Source organism: Melitaea cinxia, chromosome 12 (genome assembly GCF_905220565.1).
Source record: "Melitaea cinxia chromosome 12, ilMelCinx1.1, whole genome shotgun sequence".
Taxonomy (NCBI): domain Eukaryota; kingdom Metazoa; phylum Arthropoda; class Insecta; order Lepidoptera; family Nymphalidae; genus Melitaea; species Melitaea cinxia.
The window spans coordinates 9532400-9541349 of record NC_059405.1 but is presented as its reverse complement, the minus strand read 5'-3'; positions in this window follow the sequence as shown (position 1 = coordinate 9541349).

Here is an 8950-nt window from a genome sequence, read left to right as displayed (position 1 = left end):
AAAACACGAAGAAGAAGAAGAAAAAGAAGAAGAAGTACTAAGAGTTATATTTTAGCAAGAGTTGTTTTATAGCACGAATTATATATTTTTTTGTAAGAGATATTTTAGCAAGAGTTATATTTTATAGCAAAAGTTATTAGCAAGAGTTATATTTTTTAGCAAGAGTTATATTTTATAGCAAGAGATATTTTATCAAGAGTTATATTTTAGGAAGAGCTATATTTTAGCAAGAGTTATATTTTATAGCAAGAGTTATATTTTATAGCAAGAGTTATATTTTAGCAAGAGATATATTAGTAAGAGTTATATTTTAGCAAGAGTTATATTTTAGCACGTATTATGTTTTATAAAAAGAGTTATATTATAGCAAGAGTTTTATTTTATAGCAAGAGTTATTAGCAAGAGTTATATTTTAGCAAGAGTTAAATTTTATAGCAAAAATAATTTGTTTTACATATAGAACATACTGTTTTATAAGAGCGAAACTTTTCGTTGCACGCGTTTTTCCTCGCGTAGAAATTGATAATATTTAGTAAAAGGGACTAAAATAGTGTATAATCATTATATTAAAATAAATTAGGATAAATATTATATTTATGTTTCACCTGTCGTGCGCTAGAGCTACCAGACTGCTCGCAGAGCTCGATCTCGATCACGCTTTATGGTACAGTTATGCGAAAAACGGTCTTCTCTTAAGATTTTCAAGCTATTTTTAGGTTATTTTAGGTAAATTTTTTTTAAATCTTTTATACAGAATTTCAGCAGACGCTCAAATAATTATTTATATTAAATGTAATCAAAAGCATAAAAAAAGAATTTCATGCCTCTAAACTTTCTTCTACCGATAAAGGAAACTTTAAATTGGATAAGAGAAAAGGAAAATATAACAGGAAAATATTTAGGCGTAAAAATGACATTAAAACGACTAATTATTTTATTGTTAATTAATACCTCACCGGGCTTAAGAATAAAGGGCAAAATAATATTTATAATTTCAAAAAATCCAAAAATAAATGTTAAAAATGGAAAAAGAAGACGCTTTTTCATAGAAAATGTTTATTATTTTCATGTAAGAGATTTTTCTACAATTCCAAAAATGCTGAAATACATATTTATGTATTTGTAATCAAAAGTTTAAGAAAAAAAGTGCCTAACTTCAAAAATAGTGGACTTCCATTTAAATTTCATCCGCTATTGTATGCATTTAAGATTAGAATTGTCACATAATTAACTTGAAACACGTGTTTATTCAGTTTTACTTTACCAACTACGTCTGTGTCAAGTTTCAAGTTTGTAGCCCTAAAATTAAGGAATTTTATAAAAGCTCTCGAAATCCCTTAAACCTATTATATTCTGACACAAGTTTATTGTATACATCTACAAACCAATAACTATTCTCTGCCAAATTTCAAGCTAGTAGTACAAAAAATTAAGAACTTTTAAACAAACTTGCTAAAGCCCTTAGACCACCTTAATCCAGTCCTGTCACAAAATCCGTTCTTTGCGGACTTTTACTAATAATAAACTATCTCTGAATCAAATTTAGCGTTCGTACTGTGTGGCTACGGTGTACTGTGTGGCTACGGTACTAAAGAATATAGCCACCCCCACTCTTCCCGTGGGTGTCGTAAGAGGCGACTAAGGGATAACACGGTTCCGCTACTACCTTGGAACTTAAAAAGCTGACCGGTGGCGGGATAACCACCGAGCTGCTGGCTTTGATATACACAAGGCCGAAGACGGGCAGCAGTGTCTTCGGTGCGACAAAGCCAGCCCTGCGGTCACCAAACCGCCTGCCCAGCGTGGTGACTATGGGCAAAAAACATGAGTTCACGTTATTTTTGGCGAAAACTTGTGGAGGCCTATGTTCAGCAGTGGACTGTATAGGCTGTAATGAATCAAATTTTAAATTTGTAGCATAAAAATTAAGGACTTTTATAAATATTTTCGGGAGCCCTTAGACCTCTTTAATGCGGTCCTATCCGCAAAATCCGTACTTTGCGGACGTCTACTAACTATTAATCTATTAATCTACTTTTCTGCCAAGTTTCATCTTTATGCTTCCGGCGGTTTTTGAGATTTCATGATGAGTCAATGACTAAATGATGTTATATATATAGCTATAGGTTAATTAGAATATAGGTTAATAATAATTAGAATGTTTTCTTAATGCTTTAAGGGGCCAAAGACACGGGTAATGTCAAGAAATAATTGTGTTTGCTCGCAAACGAAAAAAAACCGACTTCAATTACATCGACGAGTAATACAACGTTAGTTGTAATCAAGTTATCAGATCTCAATGAAATTTATATGTGACCACATGACAAACATCAGCTTTCGATTAAATTAAAAATTATTAAAATCGGTACACCCAGTAAAAAGTTATTGCGGATTTTCAAGAAGTGCCCTCAATTTCTCTGGGATCCCATTATCAGATCCTGGTTTCTTTATCATGGTACTAAACTAAGGATATCTTCTTTCCAATAAAAAAAGAATTATCAAAATCGGTACAGCCAGTAAAAAGTTATTGCGGATTTTCAAGAGTTTCCCTCGATTTCTCTGGGATCCCATTATCAGATCCTAGTTTCGTTATCATGGTACCAAACTAGGGATATCCCCTTTCCAACAAAAAAAGAATTATCAAAATCGGTATATCCAGTAGAAAGTTATGCGGTATGATACAACGTAGGTCGACGAAAAAAGCGTCAATTAAAAACGCATTATTAGATATAACTCGAAAAGTAGTTGTTAGATCTCAAATAAATTTAAATGGGACCAATTGGCACACACTACCTTTCGATTAAAACAAAATTTGTCGAAATCGGTCTACCCGGTCAAAAGTTCTGATGTAACATACATAAAAAAAAAAAAAAAAAAAATACAGTCGAATTGAGAACCTCCTCCTTTTTTGGAAGTCGATTAAAAATACAGTCCAATTGAGAACCTCTTCCTTTTTCGGAAGTCGATTAAAAATAGCGATATTTCATTTGGCATAAGAAAAATACGGTAACATCTAATATGAATGACGTCACAGAAAAATATACTCAAGAAGTTTAATCGTGCCTTATCCGGGCACGGCTGACAAATGGCCTGTCTGAACCCGGCATGGTATAATACATTCAAGTATCATAGCGATACTTTCAACGTCATATGTATGCTGATTTTTTTTAAAACATGCACATTTACTAACGATGCTTTTGTTTTCTTCACCGCGAGCTATACGATAAATATTAAAGATGAATTCAACTATAAAACTTTTCGTTGCAAATTGCGACGTTCTGAAACAGATTCACGTCTTTTTTCCATGCTGCTGTATATACAGCACCTATAACCGTTTCGGTAAAGATGTGCTATTGCGGCAAATGTTGTCGGAATCATACGTATAATCATTTTTTATATTCACACCCGACTTTTATGGATCGTAGCTTCTCGTGTTTGGAAAATATCTTTTAACATTAAATCTGATTCTACCAGTTTGTAGTGTTTCTATTCATATACATATATGTTAAACGTTTTACTTAAATTTTTTAGTATCATAAAATAATGTTCATAACTATAAAACTAAACAAATAGAAATAATTTTTTTTAGCTTATTACATTTTAACAGACGTAACTATAGCATTAGTGGTTAATTCTATAACAAAATATCTTATCTATAAGAGATTTCCACCTACACATTGACTCATCACGATATCTCTGGAACCGTGAGGCGTAGAGACTTGAAATTTGGTAGGAAATATTCTTATCGCCAAGTAGAGGTCAGCTAAGAAAGGATTTCAAAAAATTCGACCCACAAGAGGGGCGTTGCGTTTGCGGAGGCATTAAAAATGGAAAATTCCCGTTTTTAAACTATAACTCCTATCGACTCCAAATTTGGTAGAAATCTCCTATATGCTATGCAGAAATGATCAATGAGCGGATTTTATGATAACTCATCCCCAATAAGGATTGCGAGAGTGGGAGTTAACAATGAACATTTTAAATTTCCGAACTATATATAGCTCCCAAAGAGTCCCAATTTCGTATGTGTAATTATCTGTAAGTGATGTCAAAATAATTTATGAACAAATTTTATGATATCCCATATTTATTTAACTTTAAATTTTATTTATATTTATATTAGTTAACTATTTTGTATTTATGAATAATATTGGTTGAATATTCTTTAAACATATTTAATGATTATATTTATTATATTATATTTTATATCTATAAATCTTATATTACAAAAGCAAAATTTTGTTATTCTTTACGAATGAAATGACCTATTCTATGTGACATTGAGATCAATCTGTGTCAGTTTGATATGGCCAAAAGTCGCTTAACTGAGCCTGTTTTACTGGTTGTGAATTAAGTTTATCTCACAAATAAGTTACGAACAGACTTTAACGGCAGGAAAAAGAGTGGACCATTAGGACTTGTTGCTCTCCAATTAATAAACTACAAATTTTAAATTCATATTTAATAATAGAAATGTATATAAATGTATCCATATATATCATATATGAATGAATGAATGTACTAAGAATTAAATTAAAGATGCAATGGAGAATGTAATTTTGTATATGAATTCTAGATTTTTTTTGGAACAAAGTTCCTTATAGGACGTTGAGAAGGGGTACCCTAGCCGGAAAAAAATGTCCGTAACGATAAATAAAACGTAAGACTTTTATGTATAGTCTATGTATGGTGGTTATACAGTGTCTAATGTATAGTCTACGTGGTGACTGTTATTATTATTGCAGTTGCTATTATTATTATTATATCATTCCATAATTATTATCTAATACATAAAATTCTCGTGTCACGGGTGTTTGTAGTTAAACTCCTCCGAAACGGCTCGATCGATTCTCGTGAAATTTTGTGTGCATATTGCGTAGGTCTGAGAATCGAACAACATCTATTTTTCATCTCCCTAAATGTTAAGGGTAGTCCAACCCTAATTTTTTTTTAATTTTTTGATAAATTATTTATTTTTTATTTTATTATGTTTGGCGTTGAAAAATACATACAACCCTAAATTTTCACCCTTCTACCACCAACCCCTATTTTTAAATAAGGTTTAGCGGCAAGACAACGTTTGCCGAGTCTGCTAGTCTAATATATAAAATTCTCGTGTCGCGGTGTTTTTAGTTAAACTCCTCCGAAACGGCTAGACCGATTCTCATGAAATTTTGTATGCATATTGGGTAGGTCGGAGAATCGAACAACATCTATTTATCATCCCCCTAAATGTTAAGGGTAGTCCACCCCTAATTTTTCATTAATTTTTGGATAAATTATTTATTTTTTATTTTTTATGATACAACATTAAAAAATATATACAACCCTAAATTTTCAACCCTCTACGATCAACCCCTATATTTTTTGTTAATTATAAAATTTAATTTTATTTGGCAAGATCTTTATTTTTATTTTGTCATGACTTAGAATAAAAAAAATTATATTACTCTTAATTTTCCAGCTCTCTACGATTAACCCCTATTTTTCCATCGCAATCTTTATTTTTTATCATTTTTAATAATTTCCTTTATGATTTTTTTCTCAATTCAACTATCAATCGATCAGTTATCCCCGCTAGATGTCTACCGTTGTCACCTTTTATCCAACAAACGTCACGGAGTAGGGATGAGAATGATACTTTCATTGTCTACAACGCTTTCGATTATAAGTAAATCCCCGCACACTTATAGTACCTAGATAGTTTATTGGCAAAACAACATTTACCGGGTCAGCTAGTAGGTATATATTTTTATAAATCATTGTAAATAAAGTAAAGGTGTTAAAATAATTATGTAAAATAGTTTTTTTTTTTTATTTTATCGACAAAAAAATCTTAGTGAAAAATGTATACCCGAATGATTATTTTCTTTAATAGAACTTGAAATTAATGTTTTATAATAAGGAACTTCGTATCTATCTGATGTCCCACGAGACCACATGGTTAGTTAGTCAAAGAATTTTTAAAATCGGTCAGTTCCGTTATTTTTGAGTTTACGCATTGGAACCATTAAATAATGGACGTAATAACGTCTCTTTAATATTGTTATCACTGCATATCAAAAAACAGTCGCTTCCCGCAGTCTGTATGCTTAGATGTTTAAAACTACGCAAAGGATTTTGATGCGGTTTTCTTCAGTAAATAGAGTGATTCCAGAGGAAGTTTTATATGTGTAATACTTGCACAATATATTAGAGGTACACTGATAGGTTTAGAGGTTTCTAATGTGATGTTTTCAGTAAACACATTTTTTTTGCGCATATATTATATGTATTATATTTATTTTATATTTTATATTTAGTATAAGCATTGTATTCGCTCGAAGCCGGGGTGGGTTGCTAGTAGTTTATATAAAGAAGGAGAGCAGATTGCTATTATTATTTTGTTTTAAATTATACACAAAGAATACATCAAATCAATAAAAAAAAACAATGTATTTGACACAAAGTACTTTGACTACTCTTTTATTTATTTTTAATCTGTGGTTAACTTATGGTCGAATTTCAACCACTTGGCGACCACTAGTTAATATCATATATCTATAATATATATAAACGCGAAAGGTCATTCATCACGAAATCTCCGAAACTATAACACCTACGAACTTGAAATTTAGCAGGTAGGCTCCTTATAGGAAGTAGACATCCGCTAAGAACGGATTTTACGAAGCTCGACCCCTAAGGGGGTGAAATGGGGGTTGCAAGTTCGTATGAACGTCCTATGATTTTGAAGTAAGAGACTTGAAATTTAAAATGTATGCTCTATAGATGATGAGAAGGTGTTCAAATAATATATCTTTAGAAATCAACTCCCTTTTGGGGTTGAATCGGGGGATGGTAGGTTGACTCACTCATCACGAAATCTCCGAAACTATAACACCTACAAACTTGAAATTTGGCAGGTTGGTTTCTTATAGGGCGTAGACACCCGCTAAGAACGGATTTTACGAAATTCAACCCCTAAGGGGATAAAACGGGGTTGGAAGTTTGTATGAAAGTCCCATGATTTTGAAGTAAGAGACGAAATTTAAAATGTATGCTCTATAAATGGTGAAAGGAGTCCAAATAATGCATCGTAATCTATATATATAAAAGAGAAATGTCACTGACTTACTCATCACGAAAACTCAAAAACCGCTGGATGGTCCATCCATCCAGGATGGACAAAAATTTAGCAGGGGGGTAGATTATAGTTAGTAAACGTCCGCTAAGAACGGATTTTTTGATATTCTACTGCTCAGGGCGTTTGACAGCAGTTGGATGGTTATCCCGCCACCGGTCGGCTTTTTAAGTTCCAAGGTGGTAGTGGAACTATGTTATCTCTTAGTCGCCTCTTACGACACCCACGGGAAGATAGGGGGCGGCTATATATTTTATTGCCGTAACAACACAGATATTTTGTCCAAATGAAAGTCCAGTAACAAAATAAAAAATAAAAAATAAATAAAACAACTACCGCAAATTAGCTGGAAGAGACTTCTTCTAGAGTTATCTCTACCGGCTATCTACATATAAATTATATAATGTATATAACGCCTGACTGACTGAGCGCAGTAGTCAGTTGTCGTCGTCCGGGCTACATCTGACGCCCGTTAGCAATAGTTTTCATTCATTAGTTTTGATTCATTGCATATTGGAAAATTACTAAAATCGGAAACATCGAAATTTTTTTTACTGTCCGCTTAACTTAAACACACCAATACGCCAACACGCCAACATGCCAAAACTCCAACATGCCAACACGCCAACACTCCAACACCCCAATGCGCCAATACGTCAATGCGCCAACACGCCAACACGCCAACAGTCCAACACGCCAACACGCCAACACGCCAATACGCCAATGCGCCAACACGCCAACATGCCAATGTGCCAATACGCCAATACCCTAACACGCCAACACTCCAACACCACAATGCGCCAATACGTCAATGCGCCAACACGCCAACACGCCAACAGTCCAACACGCCAACACGCCAACACGCCAATACGCCAATGCGCCAACACGCCAACATACCAATGTGCCAATACGCCAAGACGCCAACACGCCAACACGCCAATACGCCAACACACCAATACGCCAACACGCCAATACGCCAACACGCCAACACGCCAACATGCCAACACGCCAATACGCCAACATGCCAATACGCCAATGCGCCAACACGCCAACACGCCAACACGCCAACACGCCAACACGCCAACACGCCAACACGCCAATTCGCCAACACGCCAACACGCCAATGTGCCAATACGCCAACACGCCAACACGCAAATACGCCAACACGCCAATACGCCAACACGCCAACACGCCAACGTGCTAACGCACCAATGCACCAACCCGACAGGACGCCAACAAAAATAACAAACCTGATTATAAAGAAACGTTATTTATGATATATCTTTCCCGGTCCGGAAGAAGTCACTTCGTCATCTAAGGACATCGTGGCAAGTTTGCCGGGAAAACTTTGTGACACACTGATTTCAACGCGGGCGAAGCCGCGGGCACAGTTAGTTATATTAATACGCTAAGGTTAGGATGTCCCTTTTTAGAAAAAACCTCACAATTACTCCACATAAATTATTATACAACATTTTATAGATAATTGCTTGCTCTAGCGTTATCCACATCTAAAAAAATTATTATTGCTTTTGTTTTTGTAAATTAATTAATTATTAAACCTATTTATTAGCTTTTGATATCTCGCAGGTGTTTTCATTTAAAGCTTTTTTACTGGTTGTGATTTCACATTTAGTTTTAAGCTGGTTGAAATTATTGGCTACTGTTATGCTCTTTTGTTTCGTAACATTTTTTTAAAACCGGTATAGAAAATCTTCTTCTAATAAACAGATGATAGTATTTTACAGGATTGTTTTTTTTTAAATTAAATAAATTGTAATAACTTCTAGTATACGTAAAAAAATCTTGAAATAACTAACTTGAAATAAC